Source organism: Lissotriton helveticus, chromosome 9, assembly GCF_964261635.1.
Source record: "Lissotriton helveticus chromosome 9, aLisHel1.1, whole genome shotgun sequence".
NCBI lineage: Eukaryota > Metazoa > Chordata > Amphibia > Caudata > Salamandridae > Lissotriton > Lissotriton helveticus.
In genome coordinates this window covers 436,420,119-436,438,045 of record NC_136070.1, presented here as the reverse complement: position 1 = coordinate 436,438,045, position 17,927 = coordinate 436,420,119, and the positions used below count along the sequence as shown (strand labels likewise).

General features: G+C 42.4%; 1 protein-coding gene across 2 annotated transcripts in view; it reads left to right on the top strand.

Moving 5' to 3' along the window:
- Window positions 1–17,927, top strand: part of LOC144782779 (exocyst complex component 3-like) — a 380,915-nt gene that overhangs the window by 176,850 nt on the left and 186,138 nt on the right. The window lies entirely within an intron of this gene.

Below are 17,927 nucleotides of genomic sequence, written 5' to 3'. Positions count from 1 at the left end.
TTCGCTCCGTTCGGGCAGGGCCTTGGGCCCGAACGGATTGCCAATTGAGCTGTACAAGCTACACCCTGACAAGGTAGCGCCCCATCTTCGTGCCATGTTTTTGGAGTCCCGGGAACGGGGTATTCTCCCGTATGACCAGCGTCTTGCTACGATAGTCGTAATTCCCAAGGACGGGAAACCGCGGGACCTTTGTTCGTCTTATAGGCCCATTTCCCTGTTAAATGTTGAGCCTAAGGTCCTGGCTAAGCTCCTGGCGACCCGCCTACTGACGGTCATTAGCGACTTGGTTCATCCGGATCAGTCCGGATTTATCCCACATCGCAACACGGCTCTTAACCTACGTCGTCTCCACGGTGCTGTTGCGAGGGCGGGGCGTCTGACGGAACCGGCCATTTTGGCCTCGTTGGATGCCTCGATGGCTTTTGACACGGTCGAGTGGCCCTATCTTTGGGCAGCTCTCGAAAAATTTGGTTTTGGACCTGAATTTATTGGATGGGTGAAGTTGTTGTATGTGGAACCCTTGGCGCAAGTGGTGGTGAACGGTAGAGTTTCTGTCCCCTTCAGCCTTGGTAGAGGGACCCGGCAGGGTTGCCCCTTATCTCCATTGCTTTTTGCGCTGGCCCTGGAACCGTTAGCTGCGTGGCTTAGATGGGAACCTTCACTCAAAGGGATCCGTTGGTCGCCGGACTTTGAAGACCGTGTCTCTCTTTACGCGGACGACATTCTTCTATATCTTACATCCCCGCGTAAGTCCTTGAACGTCTTATTTGATGTTCTTACTTCGTTCGGAGCTAACTCGGGCCTTGTTATTAATTGAGCTAAGTCCTGCGTGTATGTTCTCTCGGGTGTTTTGCCCTCTTTGCCGGCCAGGTTCCCTATCCAGGTGGTCCAGTCTGGCTTCAAGTATTTGGGGATTTTTATTACCCTGGACCCCTCCCTCCGGTTTGAGCGCAATCTCCTCCCCCCGCTTCTTAGATTACGACTGGATGTGGCCCGTTAGCGTAAGCTACCCCTGTCTCCTCTGGGTAGGGCGGCTCTATTTAAAATGATGTCCTTGCCGCGGTTCCTCTACGCCCTTCAGAACTCCTTCGACGACATTCCCGCTACTTATTTCAGAGAAATCGAGAGTCTGCAAAGACAATTAATTTGGGACGGGCGCCCGCGTATAGCCCTCGCGAAACTTACTATCCCTTGGTACGACGGGGGCATGGCGCTCCCCGATATCAAGAGATACTACTGGGCTGCCCAGCTCGCGGCCATTAACCACGCGATGTACTCGCCGGGTCGCGACCCGGCTTTTGAGATGGATAGGCGCCAGTTGCCGGGAGGGGACTTTAATAGAGCGCTATATTCAAGATCGGCCGGGAGGCATCTTGTGGGCCCGTCCAGGGCTGCAGTCAAGGTGTGGCGTGCAGCGAATGTGAGTTTGGGGTGGGAGAATCGACTGACGCTGGCGACTCCGCTTTATGCTTCTGAACGTTTGGGATGTCTCTGGTCTACTAAGGGTTTTGAACGCTGGGATATGATTGGGATTTGTAAGGTGGGTGACGTTTGTGTGAATGGTCGCGTGAAGTCGTTCCAGGCCCTTAAGGCGGAATACGACTTGAGTGATAGAGAGTTTTTCCGGTATCTGCAAGTCCGACATGCCTTGGCCTCGGTTCTGACTCCTGATGTGACCCTACCCGAGTCTTCCCCCCTTGAAGATCGTATACTAGATGGACACTTGCCCGACAGCACTATCTCGCTCATCTATAAGAAACTGATTCATAATCGTGCGGATTTGTTGGTACGACTGCGGGAGATGTGGGTCGGTGATGGATTGGAACTGGATGACGAGGACTGGCAGTCGGCACTCTCCTCCCCAAAGGAGGTCGCCATTCCCGCCCGTCTTCGTTTGGTGCAACTTAAGATCCTCCACCGGGTGTATGTGACTGGTCCGCGTCTGGTCGTGATGGGTTTTTCCCCGGATGGCCTGTGTAAGCGTGGCTGCGGGATGAGCGCTACCTTTCTGCACATACTTTGGGAGTGTCCTGTGGTGGCGGCCTATTGGGTGGATGTGCTTGCGATAATGACTGTAGTGACGGGTGTTGCCCTGCGGCCTGAGGCCCGACGATGCCTGCTGAATGTGTGGGAACCCTCTGATTACTCTGTGGCCCAGACTAGATGGGCGACCCTGGGTTACATGGTCGCGAAGCGCGACATTGCGCAACTCTGGGGCGTATCCCGACCTCCTGACGTTTCGGTGTGGGAGGACAACATGGACTGGTCCATATTCCGAGAGAAGACAGTCTACGTGGCTAGGGGCAGGCCAGGGGCGTGGACGAAAATCTGGGGTCAATGGAATGCATACCGTGGAGATATTTGTACCCCTCCCTTGGTTGCCACCTCCGATATTACCCTGTCTCCTTAGGCCGACGTTCCCGAAATTTTTCACTCTGTTCTAGGATTTTCCTGTCCTCCCTGCTCCCCCCCCCCCCTCACGGCCTTACCGAAGCTCATTGATTTATGTCGGTTCTCCTGTTTAGTGACCTCCCCCTCTGCTATTTGGGCTGACTTGATTACTATATTCGCCTTGTCTTTGTGTTTGTTATTTTCATGTTTTATATAGAAAATTGTTGTATCCTGTCCTATGTCTGGAGCAATTTTATTCTATGATTTGGCCTGGCCTCGGAAATGATTGTTTATTTCATGTGTCGTGCTATGTGACTTAGCGGCCAGCCCGTGTGGTTGTGGGCCCATCTTTGTAATTTTATGTGATTGCTCAATAAAAATTTTTAAAAAAATAAATAAAAAAAATATATATATATATTTTTGCAAACCTAACTTTTGCAAACCTAACCTAGGCACTAGATCCCAGATCAGAAAAGAAGAAACCTGGTATAATGACCTCTGCCGTCAAGCTAGGGGAGATTTAGGACTTGCCTTAAAGACTAAAGATTTAAGGAAAATAAAGCTGGCCCGTTCAAATTATAGACAAACTCAACATGTGGCAAAAAAGGAATGGGAACAAAACTGGTGGCAAGATCTCAAAATGGCATGTAAATCTAAAAACCCCCAATTTTTTGGGAATATTTTTAAATGGGACAGGGGAGGGCATAAAGAGAGCCCTCAAAATAATGTTGACCAAAACTCATGGGTTGAGTATTTTAGCCCCCAATATGCCAGCAGTGTAGCTAATAGTAGCGAGGGGGTGTTTGTTCACGCCTTTTATAAAGAAGCCACTTTCACTCTAGGAGAAGTGGACAGGGCACTAGACCTAGTTAATGAGGGTCGTGCCACAGGCATGGACTGTGTGCCCGCAGACGTATTTTTGAATAACAGAGCCCGCTGGAGGATGTATATCCTGTATGTGGCAAATGCCATAGCACAAGGGATGGAGGTACCCCAATCATGGAAAGGTGCAGAGATAGTGCCAGTGTACAAAAAAGGGGATAAGTCGTCAGCAGCTAATTATAGACCGATAAGTCTGATCGACTCGATCCAAAAGATTGTGGGTCGACTTGTATTGGGCAAAATCCAGTCCTGGATGGATGATGATAACATCTTGAGTCACCTCCAGGCTGGCTTTCGCCCGAAAACAAGTACTATAGACCAGGTCTTTAGGTTTATCATGTTATACTGGCGTACGGTGATCTTAGAGAAAGGCACCTTGTACGCGGTCTTTGTTGACCTAAGGGCGGCTTTCGACCTTGTTCCGCGTAAAATCCTGTGGAAAGTCCTTGCAGAGCTGGGGATGGCACCTGAACTATTGAGCCTAATCGTCCGCCTACATGAGGATACTTTCGCCCGGGTTCGGTGGGGTCGTCAGGGAGAGGTAACGGAAACCTTCCCGGTTGAGCGGGGAGTGAGACAAGGCTGTGTCATGGCATCGACCTTGTTCTCGCTCTTCGTGAACGGGGTGGCTGAGTTCCTCTCCCTGATCCCTACCGATGCCCCGGCTATGTGTGGTGAGCGGGTCCCGATCCTCATGTTCGCGGACGATACATTGAGTATGTCAAAAACACCAAGCGGGCTCCAGCGCGCTCTAAAGCGCTTTGAAATCTTCTGCCTGAAGAGAGGCCTTGAAATAAACACGGCAAAAACCAAGTTTATGGTCCTTAACGGCCGTATATCACCTGGGCCTGCTAAACCTTTCAGAGGTGCGATGTATATGAATGGCGCCCCGCTAGAGCGGGTTGACGCCTTCACTTATCTGGGGGTCACACTCCAGAGAGATCTGGGGTGGATCAGCCAATTAGATATTGCAGTATTAAAACATCAACAGCAGGCTGGTATTCTTCTGAAAACGTTTAGCTTATCAACAACAAAGCCCATTAGCCCACTATTGGAAATTTATAGGATGAAGGTGCTAAGCTCGACATTGTACGGTGCCGAGCTATGGGGATTTCAGAATTTGAAAAATCTGACGCTAGCAGAAAACGAATTTTTGCGTAAAGCAAATAGCGTCCCTACAAGTACTCCTTTAACACCTCTAATGTGGGATCTTGGACAAAAAGCGGTCCAGGACCTTGCCTCTCTACGGCCCTTGCTGTATTGGCGCCGACTGTGGACCACAGAGGAACTCCAACATTATGCACAGGGCTTACGGGAGATTATGATAAAAGATGACTCCCAAAAAATTCACTGGCTGAAGTCCATTCGGTCCCTACTAATTAGGCTGGGACTGCGAGAGCTATGGGACGACCCGACAAACGCTATATTCCCTTCCAAGAAACTACTGAAAGTAAGCTATTGGGAGATGACAAATGCAGACGTATGTATAAGGGGTTCTTCCTCACACCTAACAGGCCGTTTCCTAGAATTTAAGGCCCAACCGAAACTGGAATTGTATTGGGATGCCATAGAGAAAAATCAGGACCGCAAACTCTATTTTCAATTTAGAGTAGGCTCCCTTCCAGTTAGGTCTTTTACAGCCAATTGGGCAGGGGAAAACGGTAGGGATAAATGCCCTAAGTGTGGTGAAGAACGAGAAACAATAAGTCATCTTCTCTTCTTTTGCCCCTTATATTCTGCACCCAGAGCCATGTGGGTTAAGCCTATTTGCAGAGCGATTGGTACACGAAGGTACACTGAGGCTTTAAGAATTTTAAGTAGTGACCCCTGCCCTGCAATTGCTATTGCCATGGCTAAATTTCTGAAATGGGCTTGGGTAATCCGTATGCGCCTTGTTGCGGAAGGGCTTTGATTATTGTTTGCAGACTGTGTGTAAATATGTGGGCCTACTCAATTTGTGTAACTTATGTGCAATACCCCCTGTACTGTTAAAAATGATGGATTTTGTTTCATGAATTTAGTTTTTATGTACTCAAAATAATTGATATTCGGCAATAGTCTATAATAGTTTAATTCAATTCTTAGATATTTATTGAATGTTTTTTTTAATGGAATTTTATATTGAAATACTGCGGTTTTATGTATGTTTTTATGTATGCTTTTATGACTTAATTGTCGAATAAAGTATGATGATGGCTTATTCTGTATGTTTGTATTGTTTGTTTGTGAACCCCTGTTCTTTGCATTTTGATATAAACTAAATCATTATTGATACACCTGGCAATTGTAATTTACTTACTGAATAAATAAAGTCTTGATTTAATTAATTTGTGGTTTCATGTGTTGACATTCTATATAGAATATATTGAGTTAGAAAATAATGTTCAAATGAATCCCTTGTAGGCATCTTTTCCTGTTAACTTTATTACCCAAGCCCACAAGGGTATATTGGTGTGCCCTAATTTACTGAAATATCATTCTAAAATGATAGCACGTTTGTTTGATAAATAGATGTGAGTGGAGGGTAACCTGCGTTTTTTCCCTCTGAGCACCTGTTTGCAATGGCAGAGTAAAAAGGAGACTTAAGTACCATGACCAGTAGACTACGACCTAAACAAAAGGCCAAATCAAAAAGCTAGATTAACAACTATTCACATGTCATGTATAATTAGATGCATGGCAGGGGCATGAATTATAGTTACCTCAGGGCACAAGTTATAGTTACTTGAGATAACTATAACTGCAACATTTCTATGGTTTTGAGTGTGTAAAATCTGAACCTAACTGTAACGTCCCCTTAAATGTTGTTTTTTCAGTGAATTTCTACGTTTGTTTTAAACCTATTTCCTAACTATAACTTCCCTGTAACCTTTGGTTTTGTAAGTGAATATATATATACACACACACACACATATAAAGTTTATTTTATGCCAAAATATTTATCTATTTTTAAAATGAAATATATTTTATGATGAAATATTTTAATAACCTACTGTAATATGAAAATAAATATGGATTTAATTTGTAAAAAATTATTACATTGATGCAAATTTATTCTATACATACATTTTTGTAATATGCAATACATAATATAAAAATGTAAACATTTAACTATAGGTGGAATTTTTGTAATAAATCATAAAAAAATAAAGTCAATTTATTATAATATATTACATTTTGTATTTTATACATTTTATTGAGTAGAATCATAGATCGATTACATATAAAAGACATACCTGCAAGTGACATAAAAATACCTATTGATATTATCAAAGAAATATAAACAGACAATAAATCACAAAGTCTGGAACAGTGGATCCATTAATAAACAATACAAATGCTTTGCATTCTAACAAACAATTAAGTGCCCACATGCCAAATTAGATCGCCACCTCCACTGTTACTTTGTTCATTCAATGGTAGGAACCGCTATACAGTACATAGATAATAGCAGCCATCAGAAAAGTGCCATTGTGCCGTACTGAATCCCCACCGCTGGAATTACTTCATACCTTCATTTTTACCAGAAAGAAACAATTACTATTATACTAGCAGCACTGTACACAAAAACCAAGGTGCCCAGGCCAGCTAGATCATACATACCCCTGTTCAGAGTAAAAAGCAAACCTGCTCTATATCTGATAGGATGTCTCGAACACTCCCTTCCTGGTGATGATACTTATAGTACGAGACGCCTTTGCAGTACTAACAGGGTGTTCCTATCTCCTTCCTAAAATGCTGTCTGTGTCTGTGTCTTCAACACCCATTCCAAACCCCCTCTCAACTGAAAAAAGTGTTGCGAAAAAAAGTGTGTGAAAAAAGTGAGAAGGGACCTCACGGAAACAACCACCAGGGAACTGCTGACAGGTACTCATCAGTGTGTTCCACTTATCATCATCGGCGCCTTCCCACTAAAAAATAAATGTGCAGGTAATGTGCTCAACTGAATAGTGAAACAATCTACAACTACCTGTCAAAACCTGACCCCTGAGCTAGAATCCCTACATACACTGTTCTAGCCCTCTAAAAACGAGCTAGGCACCTCTTAGCACTTGGCGGGTTGTATATAGACTGTGATATGTGGTGAATTTAGTAACCAAGAGAGCAACACAAGGCTGTTGGAGTACAGTTGTTTTAAATACCGATGTTGTGTAGATTAACGCCATTTTGAAATGACATTTGCGGGTGACATTCAAGCAGAAAAACCACGCTGCAGAAGGAGGAAATGTGCCTGATCAGGCGCAGGTGCTGCTACTGTGATATGAGGTGAATTTAGTAACCAGGAGAGCTACATGCGGCCAGTGGAGTGTGCACTCATGTATGGTGGCAGGTGCTGGTCTGATGAATCATGAGAGAGACAGGACTTGTTTTTAAATGGATGTATAAATGTGTACTATGACAGAGTGCAACTGAGATCGGCAGATGTGGATGCGCACACGTCTTCTGAACTGGTGGCTGTAGGTATGCCAGAGGGCAGCAACCACCAGGTAATCTATTACGTCCAATTAGCAGTTACAATAGAAGTGAACGGCTATTCTCAGAGCAAATACTGATGAGTGTCACTCTGGGTATGTTTTTGTGTATTTTGTATGTGTCAGTGTTCTACAGGTATTAAGCTGTGAAGTCACAGTGTGGCGTGGACTGACCCCTAGTCCTGAAGAAGTTGCCGATAAAGAGTAATAGGCAATGAAACATGTTGGCTTCATATATGTTGAAACGAAGCTCGACAGTAGCTCTTTGTTTTTAATTTGAGCAGACACCCAGCAACAAATAAAGTTGACTATAGTGCTAAGAGGTGCCTAGCTCATTTTTAGAGGGCTAGAAGAGTGTATGTAGGGATTCTAGCTCCGGGGTTAGGTTTTGATAGGTAGTTGTAGATTGTTTCACTATTCAGTTGAACACATTACCTACACATTTATTTTTTTGTGGGAAGGCACCGATGATGATAAGTGGAACACACTGATGAGTACTTGTTAGCCGCTCCCTGGTGGTTGTTTCCGTGAGGTCCCTTCCCACTTTTTTCACACACTTATTTCGCAACACTTTTTCAGTTGAGAGGTTGTTTGGAATGGGTGTTGGAGACACAGACACATACAGCATTTTAGGAAGGAGATAGGAACACCCTGTTAGTACTGCAGAGGCATCGCGTTCTATAAGTATCCTCACCAGGAAGGGAGGTAGGTGACATTCGAGACATCCTATCAGATATAGAGCACGTTTGTTTGATAAATAGATGTGAGTGGAGGGTAAACTGCGTTTTTTCCCTCTGAGCACCTGTTTGCAATGGCAGAGTAAAAAGGAGACTTAAGTACCATGACCAGTAGACTACGACCTAAACAAAAGGCCAAATCAAAAAGCTAGATTAACAACTATTCACATGTCATGTATAATTAGATGCATAGAAATCTCGAGCAGCTATGGCTGGCCCTCATGGAGTGACCAGTTGCACTACTGCTGAATCTGTTATATCCCAAAACTGCCATGAGGCATTAAATCTCTTTAGGCCCCCCACCCGTCTTGCAAATGCCTCCTCAAACATTTTAGTCCTAAGCATTCTATTGAACCACTCTTGGTATATTGAAACCCTAGATGTTTTCTAGTTCTATAGAATCGATGAACGAGCAATTAAAGAAGCTATCGATATAAACACCTGTCCCCACTTGCCAATACCTGAACCCTGACTCTTGCAAACAAACGCAAAAAGTGCCACACTAGCCTCCGGGTCCAAATTAATCTGGAAACTGAGACTACGAGCAGCGAAAACTTTCCCCCAAAATCATTCCCATATTTGGCAAGTGAAAAAATATGCAACCAACCTTCCATCCCCTGTTGCTGACATCAATTTAGCAATCATCCTCTGCCGGGTATATTCTGTGGAGGGCAGTGGGGGTATAATAAGCCATCCAGCGAGATAGGAAGTACATCCTCTTAAAATGTGCTGTCCTTAAAGCCATATAACTTAATAGCAACATAGACTGCCAATCCACCTCCGAGAGAGTGCATTGCATGGACAGGCTGATTTTTTCTAAAAATCTTTTCACCTGGTGCCTGCCCCCCTGATCTCGTGTAATCTATACCAGTTTCCAATTCCCCTGAGTTTCGACCTTAAAAGTGAGTGTATGGCAGGGTGGGAGTTTAAACTGAATTCCGAGCAGTTATTCTTCAAAAACATGGGTGATATATCTTCTGGAACCCCAGGAAAAACAACTTGAACCGATCACCACTTTGAGCATGCAATTCTTACCATGTAATGCATTTTAACCCTCAACAAGAAGTGTCCCAATTCTTTAAAACCACTAGCATTCTAAAATCTTAAGTGACTATGTGGTATTATCAAGCCAGCATATTTCCACTCCTGTATTGTAAGATACTCAAAGCCTAATGAAATGCCTTTAGATAGTTACTGTGATTTGAGTCTGGCGCCAGTCTCCTGTAAAACCTTGTATCTTGTTTTCTTTGGGACTTTAGCTGTCTTAATAAAAACCGACAGCTGAGATCCAACACCCGGAGTCATTTTGCCTATAGAAAAAAAATTGACCTTCTTCATTCCAACTATTGATCTTGCTAGAGCATCTAAAAAAGATGCTTCATAAGATGTCTGCACATGGGGTAGTAGCCCACCCTGACTAGTATCTAGTTGAAGTACAGGGAGTTTTATCCTAGTAGCATTCTTATTTCACACAAGGTCCCTGAAAATAGATTCCACTTCCGTGAAATAGCTCTTTAAGCTACCAACTAATGTAAGGGTAAGAAGCACCCATCTAAGCAACAAGCCCTTGATCTTCAGCATTATCACATAGTTTAATTGATAGAGCTGGGAGTAAATACTCGTTACGAATATACCCAGATAGGGGATCGGACTTTGAGAGCAGGCCTGCTGCTAAAGAGAAGTAGGGAGGTTGCTAACTGAAGTGTTGAAAAGTAGTAGTTCAATTTTATTCTGGTTGATTTAAACTGCTCAAACTCATCCAGTACCCTTTGTATGATCTGTTCTCTAGGATAATGTAATCTGCAAACATTTTTAATTTAGCCACCCCCATTACGGGGGCCTCAATCCCCTCATTCTCCTGAATCCTATCTTCCAGGTGCTCTATAAAAAAAAAAATAACATCAGGGACAGAGGAGACCCCAATGCATTCCCCTGTTTATATCTACTACCCCTGCAAGATTGGAATTCACAAAAATCTTTGCTTGTGCTCCTTGATAGGGATTCCCAGTGAACCATGTTAAATGCTTTCTCTGCATCAACCATTATTACAGCTGCACGAGTCTAGTTAGGAACAAAGTAGTCTAGCGCATGTATTAGGAAGCCCGTATTAGCCGATATCACTCGACCACCCACAAACCCTGTCCAGTCATTATGTATTAATGCCTGGACTGCCGGAGTGACCGAATAGCCCATATTTTAATTAAAGCTTATAATCCATTTTCAATCAGCTAATGGGATGGTATGAGTTGACATCCCCTGGGTACTTATCTTTTTTTAACTATAATAACCCTGCACTCCATAAGAGGCGAGGGAATTTCTTCCCCCTCTTTAACAAAATTAATTAACTCCATCCAAAAGGGTATAAGTTCTCTTGAGAATGCTCTAAAAAAAATTCAACTGGAAATCCATCATTGCCGCATGCCTTCCCACTAGGCGTTGTGGCAAGAGCTTCCTGAACCTCTATCGCTGGTACATCAGAGGCCATTCTTTGCACCTGGGAATGTGCAAACTGCAGAAACCTGATGCGCTGAAAGAATTGGGATATACTGGCCTGCGGGATCCTATATTTACTTTAATACAAGATCTTGTAATGCTGGAAGAAACTTGGGACATTCAGCCTTATCAAGAACCAATTCCCCAATATCTGGCTTCTCTAGCTCCCTTACGAATACAGCATCCTACTTAACCTGCATTGACCATGCAAGAAATTTCCTGATCATCTGGCAATCCTCATATACCTGCTACTGGAAAGCCCTTGAGCTATTGATTTGCTCCATAATGAAGAATTCTCTCAAGTCATTCTTGGCTTTACCCTGATGGTACTCGGTGGGGAGTTGTTGATCCTCAGACCTATTCTTTGTCTAAAAGGCTGTATCTGCTGCTGATTGAAGCACAGCTATCCACTCTGCACACATTTTGGATTTCTGAGCTTTGTAAGCAATAATCTACCCCCAAACAGTAGGTTTAAAGGCTTCGCAGACCAAAAACAATGATGGAGAACCCCTATTCAAATGGTAAAAAATCTTAAATAAATGTTCTCATACCTTTCAACTATTCTTGTTTAGTAAGAAGGTTCCAATCCAGTTGCCACCTGGACCTTTCCCTTCTAGTTGCATCAAACTACACTATGATAGTGGCCAAAGAATGATCGGAAAATTAGTTAACACAAATATCTGTGCTCACCCATTTAAGCAACGGAAAAATTAAAAAATAATACAGGAAGCTGAATGAAAGTGGTACGAGCAGCAAGTATATTGTGACATCCCCAAACGATCACTGCACCATGGATTGATTAGTTGAAATTCTTGCTTCCGCGCATCCACCCCTTTTTTAGTTTTCGTCTTCAATTGTTTTTAGATGTATACCATACCAAATCCTGGATAAAGTTAAAGTCACCCCCTAGAATTATTGGACCAACTGCTGCCATAGCAATATTGTATATCTGTCTTAATGAATCTGCTTAATCAAAAACGGGGCATAATAGTTGACCACATTTAGAGAATTACCATTTCCACTAGTTTTAGCCATATCAAACTTCTCTGGGGATCTCTGATAACTTGAGAAACTGGCCAGTCCAGCCATCTGCCTAGGTAAACTGCAACTCCCCTTACTGCCAGGCCTGCTGAAGTAAAATAAGCTTTTGAATAATACTAGGAATAAAGGGTTCTGGGAAGTTACTTTTAAGATGGGTCTCCTGTAGAAATAGAACTTCTGGAGAAAAAGAGGTGGACCATCTAATCAGTCCCCCATACTTCCGCTTATTTGTCATGCCATTGACTTTGCACGAAATAATTCTGGCTTTAAGACCCATTACATAGATTCCTTTTTCTCATTAGTGACTGTCCTATGTGATCTGTGGCTAAACATTCATGATTTATGGTGATTCTCTTCATTTTGCTATGAGTGCTCCCCCCCCCTATGCCCACCAAGCATCCCCACTTGCCCTAGAGACCCTCTGAGCCCTGTGAGAGTGGAATCGCCCACACTACCCCTCTTGTTGCAACAACCCACATGGGGTGCCAAGTAGCTGCACACTGGTGTACACATGAGCCTCCTTCCTCAACCTCCAGCGCCCTCATCAAAACCACTTGTGCCGAATGGGTTCTCGACCTCCTAACACAGAGCATACCCTGACAACATCATCAACATTAAGGGCCTAGCCTGGCTCCTCAAAATAGCTGCATATGCACAAATCATGTTTCAAATCAATTAGAGATCTTCTGCATCAGCTCTTGACCCTCTGCTAAGTTAGTGAACATATGAAACTTCCCTTTAACCAAGACCTTGAACTTAGATTGTGGTGCAATAGTATCTTGAGCACCCTGCGCTTTAAACAAATATAGCATTTTTACGAACTCTTTTCAACGACGAGCTGCTGAGGCCGATATATCTGCAAATATACAACAATGAGGTATTTCTGATGTTGAAAAATGTTTTTTCTCAATGGCCTTGGTTAATATGTGCTTTTTAACACAGTAGTTGGCTAAGTTTACCTAGATAGTGCTTGACAATTTCGAATGGGTTGTGTGATTGTCAAGTCACCTGAATGGCCTGGCAGGACAAGAGTCTTAATGAAGGATGAGGTGGGTGGATCACGCATGTTCCACTGCTAAGACACAGTCGGCCCCTCCCCTCCATGTCGCATCCACTTCCGCGTGGAGTGACGCTGACTTTTGGATGCCACGGCCATGGGTAGCTGTCAGCTGCCGGTAGTGTAAATGCCAAAATTGCTGTAATTGTCAGCTGCTGGCAGGAGGGAAATTAGCTCCTTAAAGGATCTGGCAGATGCAGATCAAGTGAGCGCTGCAGTATGAAGTGACCTGCTGACTGCAATTGCGTCCTATTCAAGGGGAAAATCCATCTGCCAAACATGAACCCTTTTCAGCAGTTCTACACCAGTGCTGAATGAATGGACACCATGAGGAGTGCTCGATGGGGGGAACTGGCAGGTTTCTCACCGGGGGGTAAGTGCTTTGGTTGATCTGAATGTGATACTTGCATTTTACCCGGTTGAGGGTCACTGGTCAGGTTTCCCCAAGCATCAGCCGTACGGTATTTGAAGCCAATGCTACTGTCCTCTTGGGGCTCGTGGGACATTTTTGTTGACAATCCTGGGCCATCATCTCACCTTTGGGACTGAAGCCAGTGTCTAAAAGGCATTACAAATATGGGAAAACATCTTAAAACTCGCAATCTTGTTGGAAATTTTAACCCCGCCTCAACGCAGGCCTTCAAAGATAAAAAGTGCACTACACATGCGAAAACCACAGCTGCAAGGGTAAAGCGCAGTTTTCACATCCATCAAGAGTCAGGGTTTGCGACGAGCCCATAAGCTCAGAAGAAGATCTGACCACTACTCTGAAGGAGGGTGAGATAGGGCCAGTAAGTCTGTCTTTGGAGTTGGGGCAGAAGCTATAGTGGCTGTAATTAACTCTCCCACAGTGGCTGAAGTTGGGGTTCATAACAAATCGATCAATAAGAAGAATGAGAAAAATGATACACCTATGGTTGGCATCATGGATGCGGACATGAAGCAGACTACAATGAAGGATTGCCCCTGTTTGTAAAAGGGAAAGTAGTGCCATGTGGTTAGCTAGGGTCACCTCAGCCCACTGCTATTTAAGCTCAGGCAGAATCGCAGGCCCTTGTATCAGGACTGAGTCTGGAGGCATCTGGGTTTAGGGCCACTGATTACTAGGTATCCTAGTCTCTTAGTTCTGATCTCATTATAGGGGCAAATTCCTAATTGCCTTTAATAGTGGCACCTCAGTCCCTGAAGGGCCACAGCAGAACATTCAGGAGGACTCAACGGTCTCTGCATAATGCAATATTAAAACAATGCTTAATAATATCTTGGATGAAATCTTAATGCTTCTCAGGCAACTGAAATTGCAGTCTTGCATCAGAGGCTATCTAAAATTGAATAAACTATGATGCATATCCCTGAAAGGCTGCAGGAAGCTGAATCTAGAATATTACAATTAAAGGATCACGTCAATTCAATTCATGAAGAATTCAGTCATTTCAGGAAGCAAAAGTCCTCACTGGAATATCAAATTGAAGAGTTAGAAAACCACTCACAGCGCTCTAACCTACGGATAGTTGGTGTCCCACAGGGTTGAGAGGGCCCTCAGGTCCTTCAAAGGGTGGAATCTTTCATTAATATATTGAAATTCATTACATTTAAATATTTGATTCAAAATTAACTAGCTTTTTATTTTGTACTACATTTAGAATAAATACATGGTATTCAGACAAAAATATTGACATTGACATTTTAATATCGAACTACAGAAATATTGAGTTGGAAATATCGTCAGACAGAAATAACGTCAGCAAGAATATCAATGATGAGAATATCAATTTAAAGGTAAGTAATATTGATATTAGAAATACAGAAAGTGTAAATATTGATTACAAAAATATCTATGTTGTTAATTTCTATGTTAAAAATATTGTTGTTAATAATATTGATATTTATTTATTTTTATGGATGTTACTGTATATTTTAATTGTATATGTTATAGATTGTATAAATATTGTTAATCTTTTTTAATATAGTTTGCAAATTGTTCGTACTTTTTAAATTTAAATTTTTTTTGTCATTTTGAGTACTATTGCTGGTTGTGGGGTTTATAGGGGTACAGGGTGGGAAGTAAATGAATTATAATTAATTAATAATTCGTTTTTAACAAATGTTAATGATTTAATTGATCATTATTTATATATACATAAATGTAAGTTTTAGGTGCAAGTTGTGGGTTTTGTAGGGGTATAGGGTTTGAAGTAAATTAATTATAATTAGCTAATAATTATTTATTATTATAATTATTTAATTGATGATTAAATATGTAAATTGTGTACTAAATGTATTTATTTGTTTTATTTAGTTTGTTGTTTTAGTATGGGTATAGGGTGTGCAGGAAATTAATTACAGTATTTAATTCAAGTTAATTTACAAAAAATATTGAATTATTAATAATGTGCCTTTGTGTAATTAAGATGTTGTTTGTTTTATATATTAGGTGTCAGTTGTTTTATTTGTAGGGGTAAAGGGCGGGGAGTTAATTAAATATAATTTATTGGCTACTCATTAATTATTATCAATTGTTAATTGATCATTAAGTATGTAATGTAAATTATTAAATTAACTTTTTTTAAATTCTAATATTAGGTGCGGGTTGTTTGATCTGTAAGGATAAAGGGTGGGAAGAAAAATAAATATAATTGATTTACTGTTAGGTAGTTATTATTAATATTTTATTTGATAGTTGATTATTTAAAATGCATTAATATAATTTAATAGATATATTTTAGGTGTGTGTTGTGAAGTTTGTATAGGTATAGCGTAGGAAGTTACTAAATGTAAAAATATTTAAATATTTTAAGAAATTGTGTTTTTTGTTATGTTATTTGTTAATTGTGTTGTGCTTTTTTGTATTTTTTTGTATCGTATTTATTTGTTATTATTTTGAGAATATAATTTAGTATTTTAATTGTAACTATAATATGTGTGTTAATTTTTCATATGTAATAAAGAATGTAATTATTTTGAAATTTGTTTATTTTTGGAATAAAATTACATGATATAATTTTCTATTGAAATATTTAAACATTTCATTTAATAATGTTTTTTTAATTTTCATTTTTTTTAAAGTTTACTAACCCTCTGCAATCTAACACTTTTCGTACTGTTGCACTGACTGGGGTGGGAATAGCAAATTTTACCCCTCCGCAATCCAACACTTTCCCTATTGTTTCGCTGATTGGAGTGGGAATGGTAAAATTTAACACTCCGCAATCCAATACTTTCCCTACCTTTGTAATGTGTGGTGTGGGAATAGTAAGTTTAACTCCACAAGCAATCTGACACTTTCCCTACTATTGCACTGACTTGAGTGGGAATAGTAAATTTAAGTCCTCCGTACTCTAAAACATTCCCTACTGTTGCACTTATTGGAGTGGGAATAGCACATTTTACCACTCCTTAATCCAACACTTTCCCTACTGTTGCAGTGACAGGAGTGGGAATAGTAAGTGTAATCCCTGTGCAAGTCAACACTTTTCCTACTGTTGCATTTATTGTAGTGGGAATAGTAATTTGCACTTTTCTTGAGTTTAATTCTTTTTGTACTGTTTTATAAATTGCAGTGGTTATACTATGGGGGCCATTCCGCCACCCTATCGGGAAACGGGACCGCCCGCCTCAAGGGCGGGGGTCCCGAAATGTACATTAGGATGCGCCCGCAACAGTGGCGGGCGCAATCCTCATTTTAACATTGTGGCGGGTGGTGCTCACTGCACCGCCCGCCACAATATGAAAATCAAATGCACGCATTTGCATACACGAAGCGGCAGGCACCCCGCGGTGCCTGCTGCTTGGTGTATGCAAATGCGGGGGGGTACCACAGGTACCCCCCCATTGCACCAGACACCTCGGCCATCACCAGGGTGGCCCGCAGGGGACCCGCAAACCAAAGACCGCCTGCCTTTCGGAAAGGCTTGACGAAATGCCCATTGTAATATGGCTGGCGGTGTCTAACAGACACCGCCACCATATTAAACATATTCCGCCCCGGCAAGCACTTTTTCCGAGCGGTGGACGGTCTTGCCGTCTGCCGCCGACCCCCCAGCCATCCTAATGTGGCGGGGGTCTTTTCTGTGAGGATGGCGGATGGATTGCCCCTGCCAGGTCGGCGGTGGATACCTCCGGCCCGGCGGAGGCAATCCGTCCGCCATCCTAATCGACCCCTATGTACCTGCCCCTCAGTGGGCCTCACACGTGAGCAATTTTCACATAGCATGCTGGTTGTTGTAGTGTGTTTGAAAAACATAATTTCCCTCTGGTGGGTTCCACATAGTCCAGTATTTCAAATTATATTTACACACACAATTGACGGGTTTAAATTTTGCAAAGCTGCTGTGCCACAGTGGTGCTTGCGCTGGTTCAAGCCCCTGCAGCCCAATCCTTACTTTTGAAAGTGGTGCAGTCTCACACGGCTTGGACGCTGTGTAATTTGTTTCCAAAAGTTTATTCAAGAGGCCAAGGACGCACTCAACAGCAGCAAATTCAACTGAATTCTTTAATGGAAGGGAAACTGGCAATGTGTTCCTGATTTATTTTCTGCCTGACCGGTTTCGGAGCCTCCCTGCTCCTTTTTCGAAGGCATCTCAGGATTTCTGCAGACATTTCAAAAGCACACTCGAGTCTGCATGCTAATTAATTACCTGCCCCTCAGTGGGCCTCACAGGTGAGCAATCTTCACAGGCACCTCGGCAGTTTATCAGCCGTAAACTTCAATCTTTTACGAGTCAAATAACTAGGTATCAAGATTTCGTCCGATGTCTGAGCACCCGAGTTGCTCATGACACCATGTCCCGCACAGTCTTGTGGGTATTTAAAATATATATCGGACAACACATCGGACGAAATCTTGATACCTGG